The following is a 10,982-nucleotide window of genomic DNA, read 5'->3' on the forward strand; positions in this document are numbered from 1 at the left end:
TGATATTGTTATTGTTTTATCACTCAGCCCTACAGTGAGCTTTGAAACACATTTCCCTTTGAATAAAGTTGATTTCTCTGAGCCTGTTGGCGATATTTGTTAGTTTTAAATCGTGAACTTACTTCTTTTTCATCAGTTTCTCAGAAAACACCTCATTATGTTATTTAGCTTCAAACTTTATTTGCACTGGAAAACAAGACAAAAACACTGAGGAAGAACAGTACTTTTCTGCAGAATGCTGTAGAAGTTATTTCCATATTCAAACTTTTTGTCAAATGAATTAAAACATAATGGAGATCTGTTGGAAGTTATATTTTCAAACTTTTGCTAATGCATCTCGTTTTCTGCTCAATAGACATTTATGTGTGGGAACATACTGACATATTGTGTTCTCTCCTTAAATCTGATTTACTCTTAACAATGTTATAAAAATGTACCTTCACACATCCTGAATAAACTATTTTAAATCATATATGAAGCCCACATGAGCACTGCCTCCATAATTGGTTAATACTTCAAAAAACACACAAACAACATACTGCTTTGCATAAATATTTATTGCTTCAAAATCAAAGCAGGCAAAGCATGCAGAACCCAACTTCAACACATTTTTATTCAAGAGGAAAATTAATTTGATTTGTCACCATATTTTAAGAAAGATCCACATGTATGCATAAAGATGTGGATGTGCACAAGCTGCAGTTAAGTGTCTGTAAGCCTTGCTCTACTTCACACGTCTGATCTTCATGCTGATGGACTTCAGAGATTAAGAGCTGCTCTTCCAGTGATACCAGATGATCCCAATGCTTAAACTGCCATCATCTTTCCCCCACAAATACAGACCAGTGGGATTTGCATAAGCACAGTTGTTATACCAAAACCCTCCTTGAGAGTATGTCATAGCACAGTTACCACCCCAAGTATCTTGGTCTTTGTCAATGGTGGAGAACTTCATTCCATTGTGATAACTCAAAGAATCACCTACAGAATGGAGAAACTTTCATTATAGGCACTTTCATTTGGACGTCTAAGATGACTTTTTTAAAATAACTTAAAGCTTTAGTTTAAGCATGGCTTAAAAGATTGAAACGTCTGTGGTGTTTCACCTGCTCCTCCATCTACAAAGCCGCTCACTTGCAGTCTGTACCCATCAGCCTCAGAGCCCACAGAGAAAGAGTTATACAGCGCATAAGCCTTCTTCCCTTCAAAGTCCTCCACATCCACAGTTTATAACTGTATTTGCTGGTAAAGAAACTTTAAACCTGTTAAAAATTGAAAGGAAACCGCTTCAGTAAATCAAAGAACAAAAATAAGTATGAATTTATACTGCAGGCCTGATTAAAAGTCCAAGTTTTCTAAGAATCTGATTTTTTTATTATTATTATTATTATTATTATTATTATTATTATTATTATATTATTATAGGCCAAAACGTCACAGAAACACTCACCCAGCCAGTATTCGCCGGTTTTATTACCAAAACCCCATTTATATCTCTCCCACGGCCTAAAGAAATTCTCCTTGCCATTCATCCGCCTGAGAATCACCTGAAACAGTCAGAAATCATTCATCACTTTCACACAATCATCATTTCACGTCATTCACCAATTTAACTTTTTACTACATTAAAAAAAGTCTTATTCTGAAAAATGACAGGCGTTTGTTAGCAACAAACGTAAATTATGTTGCTTTTAACGTCACCAAACAGCTGCAAAAACAAACATTTCATACTCGGAAGTAGAGCACAAATAAAAAGCACTGAGTGACAATTTATATAATACTTAATAATAGTCTATATGTTACTATAAAATATGCAAAAGGTGTCAATTATGACAAGAAAACTGATTTTTTTTTAACATTCTTAGGATTAGGATTTAGGATTATTCATTTAGCAGATAAGGTTAGTAGATGTATTTATTTACATCGTTTGTAAATGTAATTTAGATTTTATTAAAAAAAATAAACATTCAAATAATGTATTTTGGGTGTAAATAAAGGTACTAGAATATTGTAAAAAAAAATAATAATAATAATGTTTTTGCAACCTTTAAATTGCGTTCTAATCATGACATGAAAACTTGACATTTTAACATTTCGAAACAATGTTCTCACAATGTTTTTATAACTTACATTTGTTAGCTGCATGGGAATCACACTGAGGTGCATCTGCTTATCATATCAGTGAAATGCGTACCGTCCAGGGTCCTTGGTCGATTTGTTCCCCAGAGATCATCTCACAGTAGACCTGCAGCGGTCCATCTATTGTACTGATTGTGTACACACCACTCACATTTTTCCAACTTGAATACACATCAGAGCAGTCAGTGGTAAGATAACAATTGGATTTGACCTCTTCAATGCCCATCATCACAGGAAACAGCGCAGACAAACACAGCAACACCTGAGAGACATAAACTCAAGATCTGAGTTTGATGATCGATGTCTGACAAAATCACACTCACATTCTCACATTCAGAAACTCACAATCATGTTTGTGATCATCGCTTCAGACGTCCAGCTCAGAGGATCAGATGCACCTGAAACACAGTAAATACAATCACTTTGATTTGCACATGAACATGCCTTCTGTCATTTTCTGAAGAAAGAAACATCATTTTAAAAATGATCAGAAATCAAACTCACCGTATGAGCAGAGAATCTTGTGACTGTTCAGGCGACAGATGCGTCTTTAAATATTTTTCTGATCATCAGGATCCTCCTCTTTGTCTGACATTTACAAAAAATAACCCCTTCAAATCCTTATAGGACAGTCATGGTTTCGATGCCATAAAAGGACAAGTTCTTTTGTTCATATCATGTTTTCTTTTTCTTTTCTTTTTTTTTTTTTTTTTGCAACCTGCTTTATCATCTTCATAGGAATTAAAAGAGAAATTTATTTCATCTGAAAGTGTTGATAAAGTGATTATCTGCAACCGATTGCAACAGACAGCTTAAGAAAAAACAGTTAAGAAAACCCCTTAGTGACAATCTGTATTCTTTCAGTTTAAGGGGTTTGTTACAAACAGGTCCTGATGATTTTCAGACGTGCAAACTATAGGTTTTATGAAGGCCATTTGTGTGACGGCTCGTAAGAGAGGAGGAAGCAAATGCAGGCAATCAGAAAAGGTTTATTGAAGATGGTAGTAATACAGAAATGAGTATGATGAAGACTTAGTCCAGAATGTGGGCAATGGTGATAGAAGGTCTACGGTGGCGTGAGAAGTGCTGGATGGTGAAGTCGGTGGTGAATGTGATGACGGTCAATGGATGAAACCAGAAACAGACCGGAACACTCACACGAAGACAATCACACGAACCCAATCCAGTACACGAACACGAGACACTGCAATCCAACTGAGACGCTGAAACATGAATGAGGATCTGACAACAGACAGAGAGATGGGTGAGTATATGTAGCTGAGTGGAGATGAGGATCAGCTGGAGCGAGACAATCAACACACAGGTGACAACAATCAACCAAACGAGCACATGGAGACTACGTGAGTACAACAACAAACACAAAACATGACACGGAGGAAACAATGGATTTCCTACCGTGACAGTACCCCCTCCCCTAGGACGTCACCCTGACGTTCCCAGCCTGCTTTACCTGTAGATTGTAATCATCAATAAGGCGGTGATCCAGTATGTCCCGAGCAGGAACCCACCTTCTCTCCTCCGGACCGTAACCTTCCCAATCCACCAAGTACTGAAATCCGCGTCCCCTCCGTCTAGAGTCCAGAATACGATTAACCAAATATGTGGTTTCCCCATTAACGATACGAGGCGGGGGGGGAACCGGGGCAGGCGGGTTAAGACGGGAAAAAAATCACCGGTTTAATTTTGGACACATGGAACACGGGATGAACCCTCCTGTACGCCGGAGGAAGGCTAAGACGCACTGTTACCGGATTAATGATTTTGGTAACAGAAAACGGGCCAATAAATTTGGGAGCAAGCTTATTCGAAACGGAACGCATCTGAATATTCTGGTTTGAAAGCCACACTCTTTGACCGACGACGTAGCGGGGAGGCTTCGACCGGTGGCGATCGGCCTTAGCCTTGGTGCGCGACCTAGCCTGGAGCAGAGCTCTGCGAGCTCTGGTCCAGGTGCGGTGACACCTCTGGACTAGTGCGTGTGCGGAGGGGACCGAAACCTCGGATTCCGTACTGACAAAAATTAGGTGGTTGGTACCCTAAACTACACTTAAATGGAGACATGCCCGTAGATGACACTGGTAAAGAATTGTGTGCGTACTCCACAATTGAGAGTTGCTGACACCAGGACGAAGGATTATTGGAAGCCAAACATCGCAAAACCCTTTCGACATCCTGATTGGCTCGCTCGGTTTGACCATTGCTCTGGGGATGGAACCCGGAAGAAAGACTAACAGTCGCTCCTAACAATTTACAAAACTCACGCCAAAATTTGGACACAAATTGGGGACCCCTGTCAGAAACCACGTCTGTCGGAAGGCCATGTATCCGGAAGACGTGGTCAATGACCGCTACCGCTGTTTCCTTGGCTGATGGTAATTTGGGCAAGGAGAATAAAATGAGTCGCCTTCGAGAACCGGTCCACTACGGTTAAAATCACCGTATTGCCCTTAGAGGGCGGGAGGGCGGTAATGAAATCTAGCGAAATGTGGGACCAGCGTCTCGAAGGGACAGACAGCGGTAAGAGTAACCCATCTGGAGGTCGATTGGAAGTCTTACCAATAGCGCAAACTGAACAAGCCAAGACGAAGTCGTGGACGTCACGAGCCATACCAGGCCACCAAAATCGTTGCTTGACTAGAAACCTAGTTCTACTAACCCCTGGGTGACAAGCAACACTGGAACAATGACCCCACTGGAGAACGTCTGACCGTAACCCCTCCGGCACAAAACAATCGGTTCGGTGGGCAACGAGCCGGGGGCGTTACCCCTTCTAAGGCAGTCAACACCTTCGATTCGACCTCCCATCTGAGCGCGGAGATAATGATGGTCCCCGGTAAAATGGGCTCGGGAGTAGCAGTACGATCGGAACGCTCAAAAAGACGGGATAAAGCATCGGGTTTGATGTTTTTGGAACCCGGCCGGTAAGAAAGTGTAAAATCGAAACGACCGAAAAACAATGCCCACCGAGCCTGCCTGGAGTTAAGTCTTTTGGCGGTTTCTAATGTATTCGAGATTCTTATGGTCCGTCCATACAATGAAAGGTACACCCGACCCTTCAAGCCAGTGATGCCATTCTTCCAGTGCAAGTTTGACTGCCAACAACTCTCGATTGCCAATGTCATAATTAACCTCTGCAGGAGATAAACGGTGAGAATATATACGCGCAAGGATGCACCTTTCCGTCTGAGGATGCGCGTTGGGACAACACTGCTCCTACCCCCACCTCTGACGCGTCGACCTCCACTATGAATTGACGTGAGCGATCAGGGGTGACGAGAATGGGAGCTGAAACAAAGCAGCTTTTCAGTTTGGCAAACGCAGCCTCGGCTGCGTTTGACCACCTGAACGTCAAACTAGGGGAGGTCAAGGCGGTCAGAGGAGCGGCTAGTTGGCTGAAATTGCGAATGAAACGCCGGTAAAAATTGGCGAACCCCAGAAATCTCTGCAGGGCCTTGCGAGACTCTGGGGATGGCCAATTTACCACAGCCTTAACCTTCTCAGGATCCATGCGAACACCCTCAGTCGAAATGATGTGTCCTAGAAAAGAAACAGACTGTGCATGAAAAACGCATTTCTCCGCCTTGACAAACAATCCATTCTCTAGCAACCGCAGAAGCACTCGTCGTACGTGTTGCACGTGTTCCTGGAGAGACGAAGAAAAAATCAATATGTCATCCAGGTAAACATATATGAACAGATCGACCATGTCTCGCAACACGTCATTAACGAGTGCTTGGAAGACTGCCGGCGAGTTCGTTAGCCCGAAAGGCATCACGCAGTACTCAAAATGGCCTCTAGGGGTGTTAAAGGCAGTCTTCCACTCATCCCCCTCCCTGATGCGGACCAAATGATAAGCATTACGTAAGTCCAATTTAGTGAAAACGGACGCTCCCTGCAACCTCTCAAAAGCTGAAGACATAAGCGGCAAAGGATAGGTATTCTTTACCGTTATGTTGTTCAGCCCTCGGTAGTCAATGCAAGGTCGCAAGGATCCGTCCTTCTTTCCCACAAAAAAGAACCCCGCCCCCGCTGGAGAAGAAGAAGGGCGGATGAACCCCGTTGCTAGAGAACTGGATATATATTTCTCCATGGCCGCCGTCTCTGGAAATAGACAAAGAATATAACTTGCCCTTAGGCGGAGAAGTTCCTGGCAATAACTCTATCGCACAGTCATAGGGACGATGAGGAGGAAGAGAATCAGCCCGAGACTTACTGAACACCTCCTTCAGGTCGTGGTACTCCGCGGGCACGTTAGCCAAATCCACTGCTTCCCCCTGAAACACAGACTCAGAAACATTAACACCAGCAGACAAAAGACAAGACAAATGACACTCCTCGCTCCAGCTAGCCACCGATCCGAGGCGCCAATCGATCCTGGGGTTGTGTTTCTGGAGCCAGGTGTGACCTAGAACAATGGGGGATTGAGGTGAGTCCGTGATGTAAAATGAAATCTCCTCCGTATGGTTGCCAGATGTGATGAGAGAAACCGGTACAGTGGTCTGTGTGATGACTGGCAGTCTGTGTCCGTTGAGTGCAAAAGGTGCAATGGGGTGTTTTGAGGGAGGTGAGAGGAATGTTGAGTTTCGTAGCCAACTTACAGTCCATAAAACTACCCTCTGCCCCAGAATCCAACAAAGCGTGATGATCGAGTGCGTGGGTGGACCACCGTAGACTCACCGGAAGGAGTGTCGATGTAGATGAGGTCTTCCTGGCAGAGATCCCACCCGATAGTTGCCTCCGTTTTACTATCGGGCTTGGTCTTTTACCGGACAGCGCTGGATGTGATGTTCTTGGCTGCCGCAGTATAAACATAGTCCCAGGGATCTCCGCCTGATCCTCTCCTCCCGGGAGAGCCGAGCTCGCCCCACCTGCATGGGTTCAAGATCTCCCGGTGGGCTGACCGCAACCTCTGAGCGCTGACGCTGAGCCTCCGGTCTGGTCGCGAGAACTGCTCTCCCCCCCTCCGTCTGGCGGCTTGATCGAGTCGGTTGTCTACTCTGATGGTGAGGTCGATCAGACCATTGAGAGAAGTGGGGAGCTCGACGGCGCGGATCTCCTGTTGGATGCGGTCAGCCAACCCATGCAGGAAGTGATCCCACTGCGCCTCCTCGTTCCACTTACACTCCGCCGCCAGGGTGCGGAACTCAATAGAATAGTCGGCTACGGACCTGTCTTCCTGACGTAGGTCCGTGAGAAGTCTAGCCGCCTCCCTCCCGGCGGCGGAGCGGTCGAAGACCCGTCTCATCTCCTCCGAAAGGGCGTGGAACGAGGCACAGCAGCTGTCTTGGTTCTCCCACACCGCCGTCCCCCAGAAGGCAGCCCTCCCCGTCAGTAGTGACAAGACGAATGCCACCTTAATTTCCTCGGTGTGAAACGTGCGGGGCTGCAGGGCGAAGTGCAGAGAACAATGAGACAGAAATGATCGACCAAAACTTTGGCTCACCCGCATATTTCTCAGGGATGGGGAGGCGTGGTTCGGACTGGGAAATCCCTCCGGAGACGATCGGCGGTGTGGGTGGCGTGGGAGGCGCAGCGGGTGGCGGTTGTTGTTGTCGTTGAGCCTGGAGAGCGAGCTCGGACACCTTCGTCACCATTGCTTGGAAAGCTCGACCCATCTCATCTATCGCCTTGTCTTGGCGATCCATGCGATCAACGGCTCTCTGCAAAAACTCCTCTAGATGAGATGGGGAGCGATCGCCTGCTGCTTCCATGATGGTCAGATCCTACTGTGACGGCTCGTAAGAGAGGAGGAAGCAAATGCAGGCAACAGAAAAGGTTTATTGAAGATGGTAGTAATACAGCAATGAGTATGATGAAGACCTAGTCCAGAATGTGGGCAATGGTGATAGAAGGTCTACGGTGGCGTGAGAAGTGCTGGATGGTGAAGTCGGTGGTGAATGTGATGACGGTCAATGGATGAAACCAGAAACAGACCGGAACACTCACACGAAGACAATCACACGAACACAATCCAGTACACGAACACGAGACACTGTAATCCAACTGAGACGCTGAAACATGAATGAGGATCTGACAACAGACAGAGAGATGAGTGAGTATATGTAGCTGAGTGGAGATGAGGATCAGCTGGAGCGAGACAATCAACACACAGGTGACAACAATCAACCAAACGAGCACATGGAGACTACGTGAGTACAACAACAAACACAAAACATGACACGGAGGAAACAATGGATTTCCTACGCCTAGACGTTGTAAGATCTTTTTAAGACCAATTAAATAAGTTTGAAGGACTAAACTGAACACAGAATGTCAATATATTCTCTAAACATAAACGTATAGACTGCAGAAATGAGCTGCATTAGCAAAAGTTTGAAAATACAACTTCCAAAAGATCTCCATTACATTTGAATTCATTTTGCACTTTGCAAGTAAATGAATCTTGATTCAAGGATGTTTGGGCTGGAAAACAAGACCATTTTTATTTTTTGCAATGCATGCAACATTTAATGCCATGCCTTTATGTATTTAAGACTTTATATTTTGGTTTGAAAGCTTTTTAAGTCTTTCATTTGTGGAAGGGCAAATTAAGACTTTTAAAAGGAGTTTTAAGACCCGCAGAGAGCTAGCACTATTAAAATATAGATTCACCACCAACTAACCACACTTCTTCGTTCACTTCCCAAAATACTCATCTCATCAAAACTCATCTCAACAGATCTCACTCTACAGGTATTTTGTTGTTGTTGTTGTTGTTGTTGTTGTTTTTCTAAAGAAAAAGAGAAATTAAAAAAATCTTAAATAGTGAAGGAGCCACTTCCTCCTCAGTGGCTTTGTTTTACACAACTGATACAGTTTACGAGATACAGAATGAAAAACTCATTACTTGAAATATAATTTTTTTTTTACATTATAAATGTCTTTACTGTAATTTTCTTCAGTTTAAATGTGTTGCTAAATAAACCTGTTCTACTTTTTCTACTAACATTCTACTAACTTAATTTGAATGTCTATTTTTTTGTATTCTAAGAACATCAAAATGTTCCGTTTTCTTGTAGTGATTAAAATGTTATTTAAATGTTACTAAATAATTTCTGCAACATTATACTAACAAAAGAGAATGTTATTTGAATGGTGAGTTTTTTAATAGTCTAAGAACATTCAAATGTGTCTATTAATTTGTCTTTTTATTTTCCCTCTCCTCTTCCTGCGGTGCTTTGACAATACATACAAAAGTATGTGATGCTAATAAAACAATCTGAATTTGGTGTAATTATGAATTATAACTCATGCTAACCAGTCAAACCTTGATCAGAACTGTTAATGTAATGTCTCCGTTTCTAGAGGAACTGATTCTGTTTGAGGTTTAGATCCTACCTCTCTGATCGCTGCCACTTTGTTTATTTAAATGGGGAGTCATCTCAATTATCACCAGTAAAATATGGAGTTCCACAAGGATCTGTCCTAGGTCATCTGCACCATCTCCCTGCTGAATGAGCTGAACACCTTCTTCGCTCGCGTTGAGGAACAAAAGAGCACCACAGCACAGAAGACTCCACCTCCTCCCGGTGGCCAGGTGATGACACCCCAGACAGTGTGAGGAGATCCTGCAGCATGATCAATGCAGGCAAAGCTCTGGGTCCTGACAACATTCCTGGGCGTGTACTGAGAGATATACTGTGCAGTGGAACTCACTGATGTCTTCACAGACATTTTCAACATCTCACTAAGTTCAGGCTGTTGTTCCCACATGCTTCAAAGCTACCACCACAATCATTCCAGTCCCGAAAAAGCCGTCTCCATCCTGTATCAGTGACTACCGTCCAGTTGCACTTACCCCTATTCTAATGAAGTGCTTTGAATAGCTAGTCATGCACCACATCAAGTCTGCCCACCCCCCCCTCCCTGGACCCCTTCCAGTTTGCATACCGGTCCAACCGCTTAACCAATGATAACATCGCCACTACCCTCCAATCAGCACTCACATATCTGGACAAAAAAGACTCATACTTCAGAATGCTGTTCATAGACTTCAGTTCATCCCTCAACAGCTCATTCACAAACTGTCCAGCTGGGGCGCAACACTTCGCTGTGCAACTGGCTGTTGGACTTTCTGACTGGAAGACCTCATGTAGTACGGATCTGCAGCAACACATCCAGCACCATCACAATGAACACTGGGGCCCCCCAAGGATGTGTGTGCTGAGCCCCCTCCTCTTCACTCTGCTGACCCATGACTGCACACTATCACAAAACTCCAACCTCTTTATTAATTTTGCGATGACACGACTGTGGTTGGTCTCATTAGCAACAAAATGAGACACACTACAGGAGTGAGGGTGAGCCGCCTGGCCAGGTGGTGCAGTGACTACAATCTCTCTCTCTAAATGTGGAGAAAATGAAGAAAATGAAGGAGATTGTTGTTGACTTCATTAGAGTGCACACTAAGCATGCTCCTCTGACCATCAACGGTGCGACTGTGGAGAGAGGTGAGCAGCACCAAGTTCCTGGGTGTGCACATTACAGAGGATCTCTCCTGGACCTACAACACCGCAGCACTGGCCAAGAAAGCACAACAGAGTCTCTACTTCCTCTGCAAACTGAGAAGAGTTAGAAAAGTCTTTTAAAAATTAGTTCTAATTCCGAAAAAGGAATGATATCATTGGATTGCCTTTCAAAGAGAAAGAGATTTTTTTCCAGCTGCTGAACGATAAATGATGGTGTCCTGTTGTCTGTGTCCTAGCGGGGTAAAGGTCACATCAGGACATGGGCGGATGGAAAGCCACAGTGTTGTGATGAAACATTTGAAGAGTTTCAAAATATCTGATATGAAGATTTCGATTCATCATCAGTCATTGTTG

The 10,982-nt window shown here is 44.0% G+C and overlaps 1 protein-coding gene and 1 pseudogene across 1 annotated transcript in view; one reads left to right on the forward strand and one right to left on the reverse strand.

Annotated features, from left to right (window-relative positions):
- The window catches only part of LOC109066844 (microfibril-associated glycoprotein 4-like), a 198,673-nt gene that overhangs the window by 27,221 nt on the left and 160,470 nt on the right, over positions 1–10,982 (forward strand). The window lies entirely within an intron of this gene.
- Positions 697–2,782, reverse strand: LOC122147579 (annotated as a pseudogene).

This window comes from Cyprinus carpio, chromosome A14, assembly GCF_018340385.1.
Source record: "Cyprinus carpio isolate SPL01 chromosome A14, ASM1834038v1, whole genome shotgun sequence".
Taxonomy (NCBI): domain Eukaryota; kingdom Metazoa; phylum Chordata; class Actinopteri; order Cypriniformes; family Cyprinidae; genus Cyprinus; species Cyprinus carpio.